Raw genomic sequence first — 20,202 nt, 5'->3', positions numbered from 1 at the left:
AATCGCAACAAGTTAATACACACAACGCCTTAAAGGCACTTTAAGGCATGATGTGCAAAACGTGGTCATCCAGCTTGCGCGGGTTAGGCTCAGAACTGCGAATCAAGTTTGCACGTAGCGGCTCAAAGGAATCGCAACAAGTTAATACACACAAAGTTTTACAGGCACTTCTAGGCATGATGTGCATAACGCGGTCATCCAGCTTGCGCGGGTTAGGCTCAGAACTGCGATTCAAGTTTGCACGTAGCGGCTCAAACGAATCGCAACAAGTTATTACACACAACGCCTTACAGGCACTTTTAGGCATTATGTGCAAAACGCGGTCATCCAGCTTGCGCGGGTTAGGCTCAGAACTGCGATTCAAGTTCGCACATAGCGGCTAAAGCGAATCGCAACAAGTTAATACACACAAAGCCTTACAGGCACTTCTAGGCATGATGTGCATAACGCGGTCATCCAGCTTGCGCGGGTTAGGCTCAGAACTGCGATTCAAGTTTGCACGTAGCGGCTCAAACGAATCGCAACAAGTTAATACACACAACGCCTTACAGGCACTTTTAGGCATTATGTGCAAAACGTGGTCATCCAGCTTGCGCGGGTTAGGCTCAGAACTGCGATTCAAGTTTGCACGTAGCGGCTCAAACGAATCGCAACAAGTTAATACACACAACGCCTTAAAGGCACTTTTAGGCATGATGTGCAAAACATGGTCATCCAGCTTGCGCGGGTTAGCCTCAGAACTGCGATTCAAGTTTGCACGTAGCGGCTCAAACGAATCGCAACAAGTTAATACACACAACGCCTTAAAGGCACTTTTAGGCATGATGTGCAAAACGAGGTCATCCAGCTTGCGCGGGTTAGGCTGAGAACTGCGATTCAATTTTGCACGTAGCGGCTCAAACGAATCGCAACAAGTTAATACACACAACGCCTTAAAGGCACTTTTAGGCATGATGTGCAAAACATGGTCATCCAGCTTGCGCGGGTTAGCCTCAGAACTGCGATTCAAGTTTGCACGTAGCGGCTCAAACGAATCGCAACAAGTTAATACACACAACGCCTTAAAGGCACTTTTAGGCATGATGTGAAAAACGAGGTCATCCAGCTTGCGCGGGTTAGGCTGAGAACTGCGATTCAATTTTGCACGTAGCGGCTCAAACGAATCGCAACAAGTTAATACACACAACGCCTTACAGGCACATTTAGGCATTATTTGCAAAACGCGGTCATCCAGCTTGCGCGGGTTAGCCTCAGAACTGCGATTCAAGTTTGCACGTAGCGGCTCTAACGAATCGCAACAAGTTAATACACACAACGCCTTAAAGGCACTTTTAGGCATGATGTGCAAAACGTGGTCATCCAGCTTGCGCGGGTTAGCCTCAGAACTGCGATTCAAGTTTGCACGTAGCGGCTCAAACGAATCGCAACAAGTTAATACACACAAAGCCTTACAGGCACTTCTAGGCATGATGTGCAAAACGTGGTCATCCAGCTTGCGCGGGTTAGGCTGAGAACTGCGATTCAAGTTCGCACATAGCGGCTAAAGCGAATCGCAACAAGTTAATACACACAAAGCCTTACAGGCACTTTTAGGCATGATGTGAAAAAGAGGTCATCCAGCTTGCGCGGGTTAGGCTGAGAACTGCGATTCAAGTTCGCACATAGCGGCTAAAGCGAATCGCAACAGGTTAATACACACAAAGCCTTACAGGCACTTCTAGGCATGATGTGCATAACGCGGTCATCCAGCTTGCGCGGGTTAGGCTCAGAACTGCGATTCAAGTTTGCACGTAGCGGCTCAAACGAATCGCAACAAGTTAATACACACAACGCCTTAAAGGCACTTTAAGGCATGATGTGCAAAACGTGGTCATCCAGCTTGCGCGGGTTAGGCTCAGAACTGCGAATCAAGTTTGCACGTAGCGGCTCAAAGGGATCGCAACAAGTTAATACACACAAAGTTTTACAGGCACTTCTAGGCATGATGTGCATAACGCGGTCATCCAGCTTGCGCGGGTTAGGCTCAGAACTGCGATTCAAGTTTGCACGTAGCGGCTCAAACGAATCGCAACAAGTTATTACACACAACGCCTTACAGGCACTTTTAGGCATTATGTGCAAAACGCGGTCATCCAGCTTGCGCGGGTTAGGCTCAGAACTGCGATTCAAGTTCGCACATAGCGGCTAAAGCGAATCGCAACAAGTTAATACACACAAAGCCTTACAGGCACTTCTAGGCATGATGTGCATAACGCGGTCATCCAGCTTGCGCGGGTTAGGCTCAGAACTGCGATTCAAGTTTGCACGTAGCGGCTCAAACGAATCGCAACAAGTTAATACACACAACGCCTTACAGGCACTTTTAGGCATTATGTGCAAAACGTGGTCATCCAGCTTGCGCGGGTTAGGCTCAGAAATGCGATTCAAGTTTGCACGTAGCGGCTCAAACGAATCGCAACAAGTTAATACACACAACGCCTTAAAGGCACTTTTAGGCATGATATGCAAAACATGGTCATCCAGCTTGCGCGGGTTAGCCTCAGAACTGCGATTCAAGTTTGCACGTAGCGGCTCAAACGAATCGCAACAAGTTAATACACACAACGCCTTAAAGGCACTTTTAGGCATGATGTGCAAAACGCGGTCATCCAGCTTGCGCGGGTTAGGCTCAGAACTGCGATTCAAGTTCGCACATAGCGGCTAAAGCGAATCGCAACAAGTTAATACACACAAAGCCTTACAGGCACTTTTAGGCATGATGTGAAAAACGAGGTCATCCAGTTTGCGCGGGTTAGGCCGAGAACTGCGATTCAAGTTCGCACATAGCGGCTAAAGCGAATCGCAACAAGTTAATACACACAAAGCCTTACAGGCACTTCTAGGCATGATGTGCATAACGCGGTCATCCAGCTTGCGCGGGTTAGGCTCAGAACTGCGATTCAAGTTTGCACGTAGCGGCTCAAACGAATCGCAACAAGTTAATAGACACAACGCCTTAAAGGCACTTTTAGGCATGATGTGCAAAACGAGGTCATCCAGCTTGCGCGGGTTAGGCTGAGAACTGCGATTCAAGTTCGCACATAGCGGCTCAAACGAATCGCAACAAGTTAATACACACAAAGCCTTACAGGCACTTCTAGGCATGATGTGCAAAACGTGGTCATCCAGCTTGCGCGGGTTAGGCTGAGAACTGCGATTCAAGTTCGCACATAGCGGCTAAAGCGAATCGCAACAAGTTAATACACACAAAGCCTTACAGGCACTTTTAGGCATGATGCGAAAAAGAGGTCATCGAGCTTGCGCGGGTTAGGCTGAGAACTGCGATTCAAGTTCGCACATAGCGGCTAAAGCGAATCGCAACAAGTTAATACACACAAAGCCTTACAGGCACTTCTAGGCATGATGTGCATAACGCGGTCATCCAGCTTGCGCGGGTTAGGCTGAGAACTGCGATTCAAGTTCGCACATAGTGGCTAAAGCGAATCGCAACAAGTTAATATACACAAAGCCTTACAGGCACTTCTAGGCATGATGTGCATAACGCGGTCATCCAGCTTGCGCGGGTTAGGCTCAGCACTGCGATTCAAGTTTGCACGTAGCGGCTCAAACGAATCGCAACAAGTTAATACACACAACGCCTTAAAGGCACTTTTAGGCATGATGTGCAAAACGTGGTCATCCAGCTTGCGCGGGGTAGGCTCAGAACTGCGAATCAAGTTTGCACGTAGCGGCTCAAACGAATCGCAACAAGTTAATACACACAAAGCCTTACAGGCACTTCTAGGCATGATGTGCATAACGCGGTCATCCAGCTTGCGCGGGTTAGGCTCAGAACTGCGATTCAATTTTGCACGTAGCGGCTCAAACGAATCGCAACAAGTTAATACACACAACGCCTTACAGGCACTTTTAGGCATTATGTGCAAAACGCGGTCATCCAGCTTGCGCGGGTTAGCCTCAGAACTGCGATTCAAGTTTGCACGTAGCGGCTCAAACGAATCGCAACAAGTTAATACACACAACGCCTTAAAGGCACTTTTAGGCATGATGTGCAAAACGTGGTCATCCAGCTTGCGCGGGTTAGCCTCAGAACTGCGATTCAAGTTTGCACGTAGCGGCTCAAACGAATCGCAACAAGTTAATACACACAAAGCCTTACAGGCACTTCTAGGCATGATGTGTAAAACGTGGTCATCCAGCTTGCGCGGGTTAGGCTGAGAACTGCGATTCAAGTTCGCACATAGCGGCTAAAGCGAATCACAACAAGTTAATACACACAAAGCCTTACAGGCACTTTTAGGCATGATGTGAAAAAGAGGTCATCCAGCTTGCGCGGGTTAGGCTGAGAACTGCGATTCAAGTTCGCACATAGCGGCTAAAGCGAATCGCAACAAGTTAATACACACAAAGCCTTACAGGCACTTTTAGGCATGATGTGAAAGAGGTCATCCAGCTTGCGCGGGTTTGGCTGAGAACTGCGATTCAAGTTCGCACATAGCGGCTAAAGCGAATCGCAAAAAGTTAATACACACAAAGCCTTACAGGCACTTCTAGGCATGATGTGCATAACGCGGTCATCCAGCTTGCGCGGGTTAGGCTGAGAACTGCGATTCAAGTTCGCACATAGCGGCTAAAGCGAATCGCAACAAGTTAATATACACAAAGCCTTACAGGTCCTTCTAGGCATGATGTGCATAACGCGGTCATCCAGCTTGCGCGGGTTAGGCTCAGAACTGCGATTCAAGTTTGCACGTAGCGGCTCAAACGAATCGCAACAAGTTAATACACACAACGCCTTAAAGGCACTTTTAGGCATGATGTGCAAAACGTGGTCATCCAGCTTGCGCGGGTTAGCCTCAGAACTGCGATTCAAGTTTGCACGTAGCGGCTCAAACGAATCGCAACAAGTTAATACACACAAAGCCTTACAGGCACTTCTAGGCATGATGTGCATAACGCGGTCATCCAGCTTGCGCGGGTTAGGCTCAGAACTGCGATTCAAGTTTGCACGTAGCGGCTCAAACGAATCGCAACAAGTTAATACACACAACGCCTTAAAGGCACTTTTAGGCATGATGTGCAAAACGTGGTCATCCAGCTTGCGCGGGTTAGGCTCAGAACTGCGATTCAAGTTCGCACATAGCGGCTAAAGCGAATCGCAACAAGGTAATACACACAAAGCCTTACAGGCACTTCTAGGCATGATGTGCATGACGCGGTCATCCAGCTTGCGCGGGTTAGGCTCAGAACTGCGATTCAAGTTTGCACGTAGCGGCTCAAACGAATCGCAACAAGTTAATACACACAACGCCTTAAAGGCACTTTTAGGCATGATGTGAAAACGTGGTCATCCAGCTTGCGCGGGTTAGGCTCAGAACTGCGAATCAAGTTTGCACGTAGCGGCTCAAACGAATCGCAACAAGTTAATACACACAAAGCCTTACAGGCACTTCTAGGCATGATGTGCATAACGCCGTCATCCAGCTTGCGCGGGTTAGGCTCAGAACTGCGATTCAAGTTTGCACGTAGCGGCTCAAACGAATCGCAACAAGTTAATACACACAACCACTTAAACGCATGATGTGCAAAACGTGGTCATCCAGCTTGCGCGGGTTAGGCTCAGAACTGCGATTCGTTTGCACGTAGCGGCTCAAACGAACCGCAACAAGTTAATACACACAACGCCTTAAAGGCACTTTTAGGCATGATGTGCAAAACGTGGTCATCCAGCTTGCGCGGGTTAGGCTCACTCTGCGATTCAGGTTTGTACGTAGCGGCTCAAACGAACCGCAAAAAGTTAATACACTCAAAGCCTTACAGGCAGTTCTAGGCATGATGTGCATAACGCGGTCATCCAGCTTCCGCGGGTTAGGCTCAGAACTGCGATTCAAGTTTGCACGTAGCGGCTCAAACGAATCGCAACGAGTTAATACACACAACGCCTTAAAGGCACTTTTAGGCATGATGTGCAAAACGTGGTCATCCAGATTGCGCGGGTTAGGCTCGGAACTGCGATTCAAGTTCGCACATAGTAGCTAAAGCGAATCGCAACAAGTTAATACACACAATGCCTTACAGGCACTTTTAGGCATGATGTGCAAATAGGCGTCACTCAAGCTGCGCGGGTTAGGTACAGAACTGCGATTCAAGTTCGCACATAGCGGCTAAAGCGAATCGCAACAAGTTAATACACACAAAGCCTTACAGGCACTTCTAGGCATGATTTGCATAACGCTGTCACCCAGCTTGCGCGGGTTAGGCTCAGAACTGCGATTCAAGTTTGCACGTAGCGGCTCAAACGAATCGCAACAAGTTAATACACACAACGCCTTACAGGCACTTTTAGGCATTATGTGCAAAACGTGGTCATCCAGCTTGCGCGGGTTAGGCTCAGAACTGCGAATCAAGTTTGCACGTAGCGGCTCAAACGAATCGCAACAAGTTAATACACACAAAGCCTTACAGGCACTTCTAGGCATGATGTGCATAACGCGGTCATCCAGCTTGCGCGGGTTAGGCTCAGAACTGCGATTCAATTTTGCACGTAGCGGCTCAAACGAATCGCAACAAGTTAATACACACAACGCCTTACAGGCACATTTAGGCATTATTTGCAAAACGCGGTCATCCAGCTTGCGCGGGTTAGCCTCAGAACTGCGATTCAAGTTTGCACGTAGCGGCTCAAACGAATCGCAACAAGTTAATACACACAACGCCTTAAAGGCACTTTTAGGCATGATGTGCAAAACGTGGTCATCCAGCTTGCGCGGGTTAGCCTCAGAACTGCGATTCAAGTTTGCACGTAGCGGCTCAAACGAATCGCAACAAGTTAATACACACAAAGCCTTACAGGCACTTCTAGGCATGATGTGCAAAACGTGGTCATCCAGCTTGCGCGGGTTAGGCTGAGAACTGCGATTCAAGTTCGCACATAGCGGCTAAAGCGAATCGCAACAAGTTAATACACACAAAGCCTTACAGGCACTTTTAGGCATGATGTGAAAAAGAGGTCATCCAGCTTGCGCGGGTTAGGCTGAAAACTGCGATTCAAGTTCGCACATAGCGGCTAAAGCGAATCGCAACAGGTTAATACACACAAAGCCTTACAGGCACTTCTAGGCATGATGTGCATAACGCGGTCATCCAGCTTGCGCGGGTTAGGCTCAGAACTGCGATAAAAGTTTGCACGTAGCGGCTCAAACGAATCGCAACAAGTTAATACACACAACGCCTTAAAGGCACTTTAAGGCATGATGTGCAAAACGTGGTCATCCAGCTTGCGCGGGTTAGGCTCAGAACTGCGAATCAAGTTTGCACGTAGCGGCTCAAAGGAATCGCAACAAGTTAATACACACAAAGTTTTACAGGCACTTCTAGGCATGATGTGCATAACGCGGTCATCCAGCTTGCGCGGGTTAGGCTCAGAACTGCGATTCAAGTTTGCACGTAGCGGCTCAAACGAATCGCAACAAGTTATTACACACAACGCCTTACAGGCACTTTTAGGCATTATGTGCAAAACGCGGTCATCCAGCTTGCGCGGGTTAGGCTCAGAACTGCGATTCAAGTTCGCACATAGCGGCTAAAGCGAATCGCAACAAGTTAATACACACAAAGCCTTACAGGCACTTCTAGGCATGATGTGCATAACGCGGTCATCCAGCTTGCGCGGGTTAGGCTCAGAACTGCGATTCAAGTTTGCACGTAGCGGCTCAAACGAATCGCAACAAGTTAATACACACAACGCCTTACAGGCACTTTTAGGCATTATGTGCAAAACGTGGTCATCCAGCTTGCGCGGGTTAGGCTCAGAACTGCGATTCAAGTTTGCACGTAGCGGCTCAAACAAATCGCAACAAGTTAATACACACAACGCCTTAAAGGCACTTTTAGGCATGATGTGCAAAACATGGTCATCCAGCTTGCGCGGGTTAGCCTCAGAACTGCGATTCAAGTTTGCACGTAGCGGCTCAAACGAATCGCAACAAGTTAATACACACAACGCCTTAAAGGCACTTTTAGGCATGATGTGCAAAACGAGGTCATCCAGCTTGCGCGGGTTAGGCTGAGAACTGCGATTCAATTTTGCACGTAGCGGCTCAAACGAATCGCAACATGTTAATACACACAACGCCTTAAAGGCACTTTTAGGCATGATGTGCAAAACATGGTCATCCAGCTTGCGCGGGTTAGCCTCAGAACTGCGATTCAAGTTTGCACGTAGCGGCTCAAACGAATCGCAACAAGTTAATACACACAACGCCTTAAAGGCACTTTTAGGCATGATGTGAAAAACGAGGTCATCCAGCTTGCGCGGGTTAGGCTGAGAACTGCGATTCAATTTTGCACGTAGCGGCTCAAACGAATCGCAACAAGTTAATACACACAACGCCTTACAGGCACATTTAGGCATTATTTGCAAAACGCGGTCATCCAGCTTGCGCGGGTTAGCCTCAGAACTGCGATTCAAGTTTGCACGTAGCGGCTCAAACGAATCGCAACAAGTTAATACACACAACGCCTTAAAGGCACTTTTAGGCATGATGTGCAAAACGTGGTCATCCAGCTTGCGCGGGTTAGCCTCAGAACTGCGATTCAAGTTTGCACGTAGCGGCTCAAACGAATCGCAACAAGTTAATACACACAAAGCCTTACAGGCACTTCTAGGCATGATGTGCAAAACGTGGTCATCCAGCTTGCGCGGGTTAGGCTGAGAACTGCGATTCAAGTTCGCACATAGCGGCTAAAGCGAATCGCAACAAGTTAATACACACAAAGCCTTACAGGCACTTTTAGGCATGATGTGAAAAAGAGGTCATCCAGCTTGCGCGGGTTAGGCTGAGAACTGCGATTCAAGTTCGCACATAGCGGCTAAAGCGAATCGCAACAGGTTAATACACACAAAGCCTTACAGGCACTTCTAGGCATGATGTGCATAACGCGGTCATCCAGCTTGCGCGGGTTAGGCTCAGAACTGCGATTCAAGTTTGCACGTAGCGGCTCAAACGAATCGCAGCAAGTTAATACACACAACGCCTTAAAGGCACTTTAAGGCATGATGTGCAAAACGTGGTCATCCAGCTTGCGCGGGTTAGGCTCAGAACTGCGAATCAAGTTTGCACGTAGCGGCTCAAAGGAATCGCAACAAGTTAATACACACAAAGTTTTACAGGCACTTCTAGGCATGATGTGCATAACGCGGTCATCCAGCTTGCGCGGGTTAGGCTCAGAACTGCGATTCAAGTTTGCACGTAGCGGCTCAAACGAATCGCAACAAGTTATTACACACAACGCCTTACAGGCACTTTTAGGCATTATGTGCAAAACGCGGTCATCCAGCTTGCGCGGGTTAGGCTCAGAACTGCGATTCAAGTTCGCACATAGCGGCTAAAGCGAATCGCAACAAGTTAATACACACAAAGCCTTACAGGCACTTCTAGGCATGATGTGCATAACGCGGTCATCCAGCTTGCGCGGGTTAGCCTCAGAACTGCGATTCAAGTTTGCACGTAGCGGCTCAAACGAATCGCAACAAGTTAATACACACAACGCCTTAAAGGCACTTTTAGGCATGATGTGCAAAACGTGGTCATCCAGCTTGCGCGGGTTAGCCTCAGAACTGCGATTCAAGTTTGCACGTAGCGGCTCAAACGAATCGCAACAAGTTAATACACACAAAGCCTTACAGGCACTTCTAGGCATGATGTGTAAAACGTGGTCATCCAGCTTGCGCGGGTTAGGCTGAGAACTGCGATTCAAGTTCGCACATAGCGGCTAAAGCGAATCACAACAAGTTAATACACACAAAGCCTTACAGGCACTTTTAGGCATGATGTGAAAAAGAGGTCATCCAGCTTGCGCGGGTTAGGCTGAGAACTGCGATTCAAGTTCGCACATAGCGGCTAAAGCGAATCGCAACAGGTTAATACACACAAAGCCTTACAGGCACTTCTAGGCATGATGTGCATAACGCGGTCATCCAGCTTGCGCGGGTTAGGCTCAGAACTGCGATTCAAGTTTGCACGTAGCGGCTCAAACGAATCGCAGCAAGTTAATACACACAACGCCTTAAAGGCACTTTAAGGCATGATGTGAAAAACGTGGTCATCCAGCTTGCGCGGGTTAGGCTCAGAACTGCGAATCATGTTTGCACGTAGCGGCTCAAAGGAATCGCAACAAGTTAATACACACAAAGTTTTACAGGCACTTCTAGGCATGATGTGCATAACGCGGTCATCCAGCTTGCGCGGGTTAGGCTCAGAACTGCGATTCAAGTTTGCACGTAGCGGCTCAAACGAATCGCAACAAGTTATTACACACAACGCCTTACAGGCACTTCTAGGCATGATGTGCATAACGCGGTCATCCAGCTTGCGCGGGTTAGGCTCAGAACTGCGATTCAAGTTTGCACGTAGCGGCTCAAACGAATCGCAGCAAGTTAATACACACAACGCCTTACAGGCACTTTTAGGCATTATGTGCAAAACGCGGTCATCCAGCTTGCGCGGGTTAGGCTCAGAACTGCGATTCAAGTTCGCACATAGCGGCTAAAGCGAATCGCAACAAGTTAATACACACAAAGCCTTACAGGCACTTTTAGGCATGATGTGAAAAACGAGGTCATCCAGTTTGCGCGGGTTAGGCCGAGAACTGCGATTCAAGTTCGCACATAGCGGCTAAAGCGAATCGCAACAAGTTAATACACACAAAGCCTTACAGGCACTTCTAGGCATGATGTGCATAACGCGGTCATCCAGCTTGCGCGGGTTAGGCTCAGAACTGCGATTCAAGTTTGCACGTAGCGGCTCAAACGAATCGCAACAAGTTAATAGACACAACGCCTTAAAGGCACTTTTAGGCATGATGTGCAAAACGAGGTCATCCAGCTTGCGCGGGTTAGGCTGAGAACTGCGATTCAAGTTCGCACATAGCGGCTCAAACGAATCGCAACAAGTTAATACACACAAAGCCTTACAGGCACTTCTAGGCATGATGTGCAAAACGTGGTCATCCAGCTTGCGCGGGTTAGGCTGAGAACTGCGATTCAAGTTCGCACATAGCGGCTAAAGCGAATCGCAACAAGTTAATACACACAAAGCCTTACAGGCACTTTTAGGCATGATGCGAAAAAGAGGTCATCGAGCTTGCGCGGGTTAGGCTGAGAACTGCGATTCAAGTTCGCACATAGCGGCTAAAGCGAATCGCAACAAGTTAATACACACAAAGCCTTACAGGCACTTCTAGGCATGATGTGCATAACGCGGTCATCCAGCTTGCGCGGGTTAGGCTGAGAACTGCGATTCAAGTTCGCACATAGTGGCTAAAGCGAATCGCAACAAGTTAATATACACAAAGCCTTACAGGCACTTCTAGGCATGATGTGCATAACGCGGTCATCCAGCTTGCGCGGGTTAGGCTCAGCACTGCGATTCAAGTTTGCACGTAGCGGCTCAAACGAATCGCAACAAGTTAATACACACAACGCCTTAAAGGCACTTTTAGGCATGATGTGCAAAACGTGGTCATCCAGCTTGCGCGGGGTAGGCTCAGAACTGCGAATCAAGTTTGCACGTAGCGGCTCAAACGAATCGCAACAAGTTAATACACACAAAGCCTTACAGGCACTTCTAGGCATGATGTGCATAACGCGGTCATCCAGCTTGCGCGGGTTAGGCTCAGAACTGCGATTCAATTTTGCACGTAGCGGCTCAAACGAATCGCAACAAGTTAATACACACAACGCCTTACAGGCACTTTTAGGCATTATGTGCAAAACGCGGTCATCCAGCTTGCGCGGGTTAGCCTCAGAACTGCGATTCAAGTTTGCACGTAGCGGCTCAAACGAATCGCAACAAGTTAATACACACAACGCCTTAAAGGCACTTTTAGGCATGATGTGCAAAACGTGGTCATCCAGCTTGCGCGGGTTAGCCTCAGAACTGCGATTCAAGTTTGCACGTAGCGGCTCAAACGAATCGCAACAAGTTAATACACACAAAGCCTTACAGGCACTTCTAGGCATGATGTGTAAAACGTGGTCATCCAGCTTGCGCGGGTTAGGCTGAGAACTGCGATTCAAGTTCGCACATAGCGGCTAAAGCGAATCACAACAAGTTAATACACACAAAGCCTTACAGGCACTTTTAGGCATGATGTGAAAAAGAGGTCATCCAGCTTGCGCGGGTTAGGCTGAGAACTGCGATTCAAGTTCGCACATAGCGGCTAAAGCGAATCGCAACAAGTTAATACACACAAAGCCTTACAGGCACTTTTAGGCATGATGTGAAAGAGGTCATCCAGCTTGCGCGGGTTTGGCTGAGAACTGCGATTCAAGTTCGCACATAGCGGCTAAAGCGAATCGCAAAAAGTTAATACACACAAAGCCTTACAGGCACTTCTAGGCATGATGTGCATAACGCGGTCATCCAGCTTGCGCGGGTTAGGCTGAGAACTGCGATTCAAGTTCGCACATAGCGGCTAAAGCGAATCGCAACAAGTTAATATACACAAAGCCTTACAGGTCCTTCTAGGCATGATGTGCATAACGCGGTCATCCAGCTTGCGCGGGTTAGGCTCAGAACTGCGATTCAAGTTTGCACGTAGCGGCTCAAACGAATCGCAACAAGTTAATACACACAACGCCTTAAAGGCACTTTTAGGCATGATGTGCAAAACGTGGTCATCCAGCTTGCGCGGGTTAGCCTCAGAACTGCGATTCAAGTTTGCACGTAGCGGCTCAAACGAATCGCAACAAGTTAATACACACAAAGCCTTACAGGCACTTCTAGGCATGATGTGCATAACGCGGTCATCCAGCTTGCGCGGGTTAGGCTCAGAACTGCGATTCAAGTTTGCACGTAGCGGCTCAAACGAATCGCAACAAGTTAATACACACAACGCCTTAAAGGCACTTTTAGGCATGATGTGCAAAACGTGGTCATCCAGCTTGCGCGGGTTAGGCTCAGAACTGCGATTCAAGTTCGCACATAGCGGCTAAAGCGAATCGCAACAAGGTAATACACACAAAGCCTTACAGGCACTTCTAGGCATGATGTGCATGACGCGGTCATCCAGCTTGCGCGGGTTAGGCTCAGAACTGCGATTCAAGTTTGCACGTAGCGGCTCAAACGAATCGCAACAAGTTAATACACACAACGCCTTAAAGGCACTTTTAGGCATGATGTGAAAACGTGGTCATCCAGCTTGCGCGGGTTAGGCTCAGAACTGCGAATCAAGTTTGCACGTAGCGGCTCAAACGAATCGCAACAAGTTAATACACACAAAGCCTTACAGGCACTTCTAGGCATGATGTGCATAACGCCGTCATCCAGCTTGCGCGGGTTAGGCTCAGAACTGCGATTCAAGTTTGCACGTAGCGGCTCAAACGAATCGCAACAAGTTAATACACACAACCACTTAAACGCATGATGTGCAAAACGTGGTCATCCAGCTTGCGCGGGTTAGGCTCAGAACTGCGATTCGTTTGCACGTAGCGGCTCAAACGAACCGCAACAAGTTAATACACACAACGCCTTAAAGGCACTTTTAGGCATGATGTGCAAAACGTGGTCATCCAGCTTGCGCGGGTTAGGCTCACTCTGCGATTCAGGTTTGTACGTAGCGGCTCAAACGAACCGCAAAAAGTTAATACACTCAAAGCCTTACAGGCAGTTCTAGGCATGATGTGCATAACGCGGTCATCCAGCTTCCGCGGGTTAGGCTCAGAACTGCGATTCAAGTTTGCACGTAGCGGCTCAAACGAATCGCAACGAGTTAATACACACAACGCCTTAAAGGCACTTTTAGGCATGATGTGCAAAACGTGGTCATCCAGCTTGCGCGGGTTAGGCTCGGAACTGCGATTCAAGTTCGCACATAGTGGCTAAAGCGAATCGCAACAAGTTAATACACACAATGCCTTACAGGCACTTTTAGGCATGATGTGCAAATAGGCGTCACTCAAGCTGCGCGGGTTAGGTACAGAACTGCGATTCAAGTTCGCACATAGCGGCTAAAGCGAATCGCAACAAGTTAATACACACAAAGCCTTACAGGCACTTCTAGGCATGATTTGCATAACGCTGTCACCCAGCTTGCGCGGGTTAGGCTCAGAACTGCGATTCAAGTTTGCACGTAGCGGCTCAAACGAATCGCAACAAGTTAATACACACAACGCCTTACAGGCACTTTTAGGCATTATGTGCAAAACGTGGTCATCCAGCTTGCGCGGGTTAGGCTCAGAACTGCGAATCAAGTTTGCACGTAGCGGCTCAAACGAATCGCAACAAGTTAATACACACAAAGCCTTACAGGCACTTCTAGGCATGATGTGCATAACGCGGTCATCCAGCTTGCGCGGGTTAGGCTCAGAACTGCGATTCAATTTTGCACGTAGCGGCTCAAACGAATCGCAACAAGTTAATACACACAACGCCTTACAGGCACATTTAGGCATTATTTGCAAAACGCGGTCATCCAGCTTGCGCGGGTTAGCCTCAGAACTGCGATTCAAGTTTGCACGTAGCGGCTCAAACGAATCGCAACAAGTTAATACACACAACGCCTTAAAGGCACTTTTAGGCATGATGTGCAAAACGTGGTCATCCAGCTTGCGCGGGTTAGCCTCAGAACTGCGATTCAAGTTTGCACGTAGCGGCTCAAACGAATCGCAACAAGTTAATACACACAAAGCCTTACAGGCACTTCTAGGCATGATGTGCAAAACGTGGTCATCCAGCTTGCGCGGGTTAGGCTGAGAACTGCGATTCAAGTTCGCACATAGCGGCTAAAGCGAATCGCAACAAGTTAATACACACAAAGCCTTACAGGCACTTTTAGGCATGATGTGAAAAAGAGGTCATCCAGCTTGCGCGGGTTAGGCTGAAAACTGCGATTCAAGTTCGCACATAGCGGCTAAAGCGAATCGCAACAGGTTAATACACACAAAGCCTTACAGGCACTTCTAGGCATGATGTGCATAACGCGGTCATCCAGCTTGCGCGGGTTAGGCTCAGAACTGCGATTCAAGTTTGCACGTAGCGGCTCAAACGAATCGCAACAAGTTAATACACACAACGCCTTAAAGGCACTTTAAGGCATGATGTGCAAAACGTGGTCATCCAGCTTGCGCGGGTTAGGCTCAGAACTGCGAATCAAGTTTGCACGTAGCGGCTCAAAGGAATCGCAACAAGTTAATACACACAAAGTTTTACAGGCACTTCTAGGCATGATGTGCATAACGCGGTCATCCAGCTTGCGCGGGTTAGGCTCAGAACTGCGATTCAAGTTTGCACGTAGCGGCTCAAACGAATCGCAACAAGTTATTACACACAACGCCTTACAGGCACTTTTAGGCATTATGTGCAAAACGCGGTCATCCAGCTTGCGCGGGTTAGGCTCAGAACTGCGATTCAAGTTCGCACATAGCGGCTAAAGCGAATCGCAACAAGTTAATACACACAAAGCCTTACAGGCACTTCTAGGCATGATGTGCATAACGCGGTCATCCAGCTTGCGCGGGTTAGGCTCAGAACTGCGATTCAAGTTTGCACGTAGCGGCTCAAACGAATCGCAACAAGTTAATACACACAACGCCTTACAGGCACTTTTAGGCATTATGTGCAAAACGTGGTCATCCAGCTTGCGCGGGTTAGGCTCAGAACTGCGATTCAAGTTTGCACGTAGCGGCTCAAACAAATCGCAACAAGTTAATACACACAACGCCTTAAAGGCACTTTTAGGCATGATGTGCAAAACATGGTCATCCAGCTTGCGCGGGTTAGCCTCAGAACTGCGATTCAAGTTTGCACGTAGCGGCTCAAACGAATCGCAACAAGTTAATACACACAACGCCTTAAAGGCACTTTTAGGCATGATGTGCAAAACGAGGTCATCCAGCTTGCGCGGGTTAGGCTGAGAACTGCGATTCAATTTTGCACGTAGCGGCTCAAACGAATCGCAACAAGTTAATACACACAACGCCTTAAAGGCACTTTTAGGCATGATGTGCAAAACATGGTCATCCAGCTTGCGCGGGTTAGCCTCAGAACTGCGATTCAAGTTTGCACGTAGCGGCTCAAACGAATCGCAACAAGTTAATACACACAACGCCTTAAAGGCACTTTTAGGCATGATGTGAAAAACGAGGTCATCCAGCTTGCGCGGGTTAGGCTGAGAACTGCGATTCAATTTTGCACGTAGCGGCTCAAAAGAATCGCAACAAGTTAATACACACAACGCCTTACAGGCACATTTAGGCATTATTTGCAAAACGCGGTCATCCAGCTTGCGCGGGTTAGCCTCAGAACTGCGATTCAAGTTTGCACGTAGCGGCTCAAACGAATCGCAACAAGTTAATACACACAACGCCTTAAAGGCACTTTTAGGCATGATGTGCAAAACGTGGTCATCCAGCTTGCGCGGGTTAGCCTCAGAACTGCGATTCAAGTTTGCACGTAGCGGCTCAAACGAATCGCAACAAGTTAATACACACAAAGCCTTACAGGCACTTCTAGGCATGATGTGCAAAACGTGGTCATCCAGCTTGCGCGGGTTAGGCTGAGAACTGCGATTCAAGTTCGCACATAGCGGCTAAAGCGAATCGCAACAAGTTAATACACACAAAGCCTTACAGGCACTTTTAGGCATGATGTGAAAAAGAGGTCATCCAGCTTGCGCGGGTTAGGCTGAGAACTGCGATTCAAGTTCGCACATAGCGGCTAAAGCGAATCGCAACAGGTTAATACACACAAAGCCTTACAGGCACTTCTAGGCATGATGTGCATAACGCGGTCATCCAGCTTGCGCGGGTTAGGCTCAGAACTGCGATTCAAGTTTGCACGTAGCGGCTCAAACGAATCGCAGCAAGTTAATACACACAACGCCTTAAAGGCACTTTAAGGCATGATGTGCAAAACGTGGTCATCCAGCTTGCGCGGGTTAGGCTCAGAACTGCGAATCAAGTTTGCACGTAGCGGCTCAAAGGAATCGCAACAAGTTAATACACACAAAGTTTTACAGGCACTTCTAGGCATGATGTGCATAACGCGGTCATCCAGCTTGCGCGGGTTAGGCTCAGAACTGCGATTCAAGTTTGCACGTAGCGGCTCAAACGAATCGCAACAAGTTATTACACACAACGCCTTACAGGCACTTTTAGGCATTATGTGCAAAACGCGGTCATCCAGCTTGCGCGGGTTAGGCTCAGAACTGCGATTCAAGTTCGCACATAGCGGCTAAAGCGAATCGCAACAAGTTAATACACACAAAGCCTTACAGGCACTTCTAGGCATGATGTGCATAACGCGGTCATCCAGCTTGCGCGGGTTAGGCTCAGAACTGCGATTCAAGTTTGCACGTAGCGGCTCAAACGAATCGCAACAAGTTAATACACACAACGCCTTACAGGCACTTTTAGCCATTATGTGCAAAACGTGGTCATCCAGCTTGCGCGGGTTAGGCTCAGAACTGCGATTCAAGTTTGCACGTAGCGGCTCAAACGAATCGCAACAAGTTAATACACACAACGCCTTAAAGGCACTTTTAGGCATGATGTGCAAAACATGGTCATCCAGCTTGCGCGGGTTAGCCTCAGAACTGCGATTCAAGTTTGCACGTAGCGGCTCAAACGAATCGCAACAAGTTAATACACACAACGCCTTAAAGGCACTTTTAGGCATGATGTGCAAAACGAGGTCATCCAGCTTGCGCGGGTTAGGCTGAGAACTGCGATTCAAGTTCGCACATAGCGGCTCAAACGAATCGCAACAAGTTAATACACACAACGCCTTACAGGCACTTTTAGGCATTATGTGCAAAACGCGGTCATCCAGCTTGCGCGGGTTAGGCTCAGAACTGCGATTCAAGTTCGCACATAGCGGCTAAAGCGAATCGCAACAAGTTAATACACACAAAGCCTTACAGGCACTTTTAGGCATGATGTGAAAAACGAGGTCATCCAGTTTGCGCGGGTTAGGCCGAGAACTGCGATTCAAGTTCGCACATAGCGGCTAAAGCGAATCGCAACAAGTTAATACACACAAAGCCTTACAGGCACTTCTAGGCATGATGTGCATAACGCGGTCATCCAGCTTGCGCGGGTTAGGCTCAGAACTGCGATTCAAGTTTGCACGTAGCGGCTCAAACGAATCGCAACAAGTTAATAGACACAACGCCTTAAAGGCACTTTTAGGCATGATGTGCAAAACGAGGTCATCCAGCTTGCGCGGGTTAGGCTGAGAACTGCGATTCAAGTTCGCACATAGCGGCTCAAACGAATCGCAACAAGTTAATACACACAAAGCCTTACAGGCACTTCTAGGCATGATGTGCAAAACGTGGTCATCCAGCTTGCGCGGGTTAGGCTGAGAACTGCGATTCAAGTTCGCACATAGCGGCTAAAGCGAATCGCAACAAGTTAATACACACAAAGCCTTACAGGCACTTTTAGGCATGATGCGAAAAAGAGGTCATCGAGCTTGCGCGGGTTAGGCTGAGAACTGCGATTCAAGTTCGCACATAGCGGCTAAAGCGAATCGCAACAAGTTAATACACACAAAGCCTTACAGGCACTTCTAGGCATGATGTGCATAACGCGGTCATCCAGCTTGCGCGGGTTAGGCTGAGAACTGCGATTCAAGTTCGCACATAGTGGCTAAAGCGAATCGCAACAAGTTAATATACACAAAGCCTTACAGGCACTTCTAGGCATGATGTGCATAACGCGGTCATCCAGCTTGCGCGGGTTAGGCTCAGCACTGCGATTCAAGTTTGCACGTAGCGGCTCAAACGAATCGCAACAAGTTAATACACACAACGCCTTAAAGGCACTTTTAGGCATGATGTGCAAAACGTGGTCATCCAGCTTGCGCGGGGTAGGCTCAGAACTGCGAATCAAGTTTGCACGTAGCGGCTCAAACGAATCGCAACAAGTTAATACACACAAAGCCTTACAGGCACTTCTAGGCATGATGTGCATAACGCGGTCATCCAGCTTGCGCGGGTTAGGCTCAGAACTGCGATTCAATTTTGCACGTAGCGGCTCAAACGAATCGCAACAAGTTAATACACACAACGCCTTACAGGCACTTTTAGGCATTATGTGCAAAACGCGGTCATCCAGCTTGCGCGGGTTAGCCTCAGAACTGCGATTCAAGTTTGCACGTAGCGGCTCAAACGAATCGCAACAAGTTAATACACACAACGCCTTAAAGGCACTTTTAGGCATGATGTGCAAAACGTGGTCATCCAGCTTGCGCGGGTTAGCCTCAGAACTGCGATTCAAGTTTGCACGTAGCGGCTCAAACGAATCGCAACAAGTTAATACACACAAAGCCTTACAGGCACTTCTAGGCATGATGTGTAAAACGTGGTCATCCAGCTTGCGCGGGTTAGGCTGAGAACTGCGATTCAAGTTCGCACATAGCGGCTAAAGCGAATCACAACAAGTTAATACACACAAAGCCTTACAGGCACTTTTAGGCATGATGTGAAAAAGAGGTCATCCAGCTTGCGCGGGTTAGGCTGAGAACTGCGATTCAAGTTCGCACATAGCGGCTAAAGCGAATCGCAACAAGTTAATACACACAAAGCCTTACAGGCACTTTTAGGCATGATGTGAAAGAGGTCATCCAGCTTGCGCGGGTTTGGCTGAGAACTGCGATTCAAGTTCGCACATAGCGGCTAAAGCGAATCGCAAAAAGTTAATACACACAAAGCCTTACAGGCACTTCTAGGCATGATGTGCATAACGCGGTCATCCAGCTTGCGCGGGTTAGGCTGAGAACTGCGATTCAAGTTCGCACATAGCGGCTAAAGCGAATCGCAACAAGTTAATATACACAAAGCCTTACAGGTCCTTCTAGGCATGATGTGCATAACGCGGTCATCCAGCTTGCGCGGGTTAGGCTCAGAACTGCGATTCAAGTTTGCACGTAGCGGCTCAAACGAATCGCAACAAGTTAATACACACAACGCCTTAAAGGCACTTTTAGGCATGATGTGCAAAACGTGGTCATCCAGCTTGCGCGGGTTAGCCTCAGAACTGCGATTCAAGTTTGCACGTAGCGGCTCAAACGAATCGCAACAAGTTAATACACACAAAGCCTTACAGGCACTTCTAGGCATGATGTGCATAACGCGGTCATCCAGCTTGCGCGGGTTAGGCTCAGAACTGCGATTCAAGTTTGCACGTAGCGGCTCAAA

The sequence above is a fragment of the Amblyomma maculatum genome, unplaced genomic scaffold, assembly GCF_055883805.1.
Source record: "Amblyomma maculatum isolate TAMU_Amacu unplaced genomic scaffold, ASM5588380v1 scaffold_15, whole genome shotgun sequence".
NCBI lineage: Eukaryota > Metazoa > Arthropoda > Arachnida > Ixodida > Ixodidae > Amblyomma > Amblyomma maculatum.
This window is presented reverse-complemented; position numbering follows the sequence as displayed.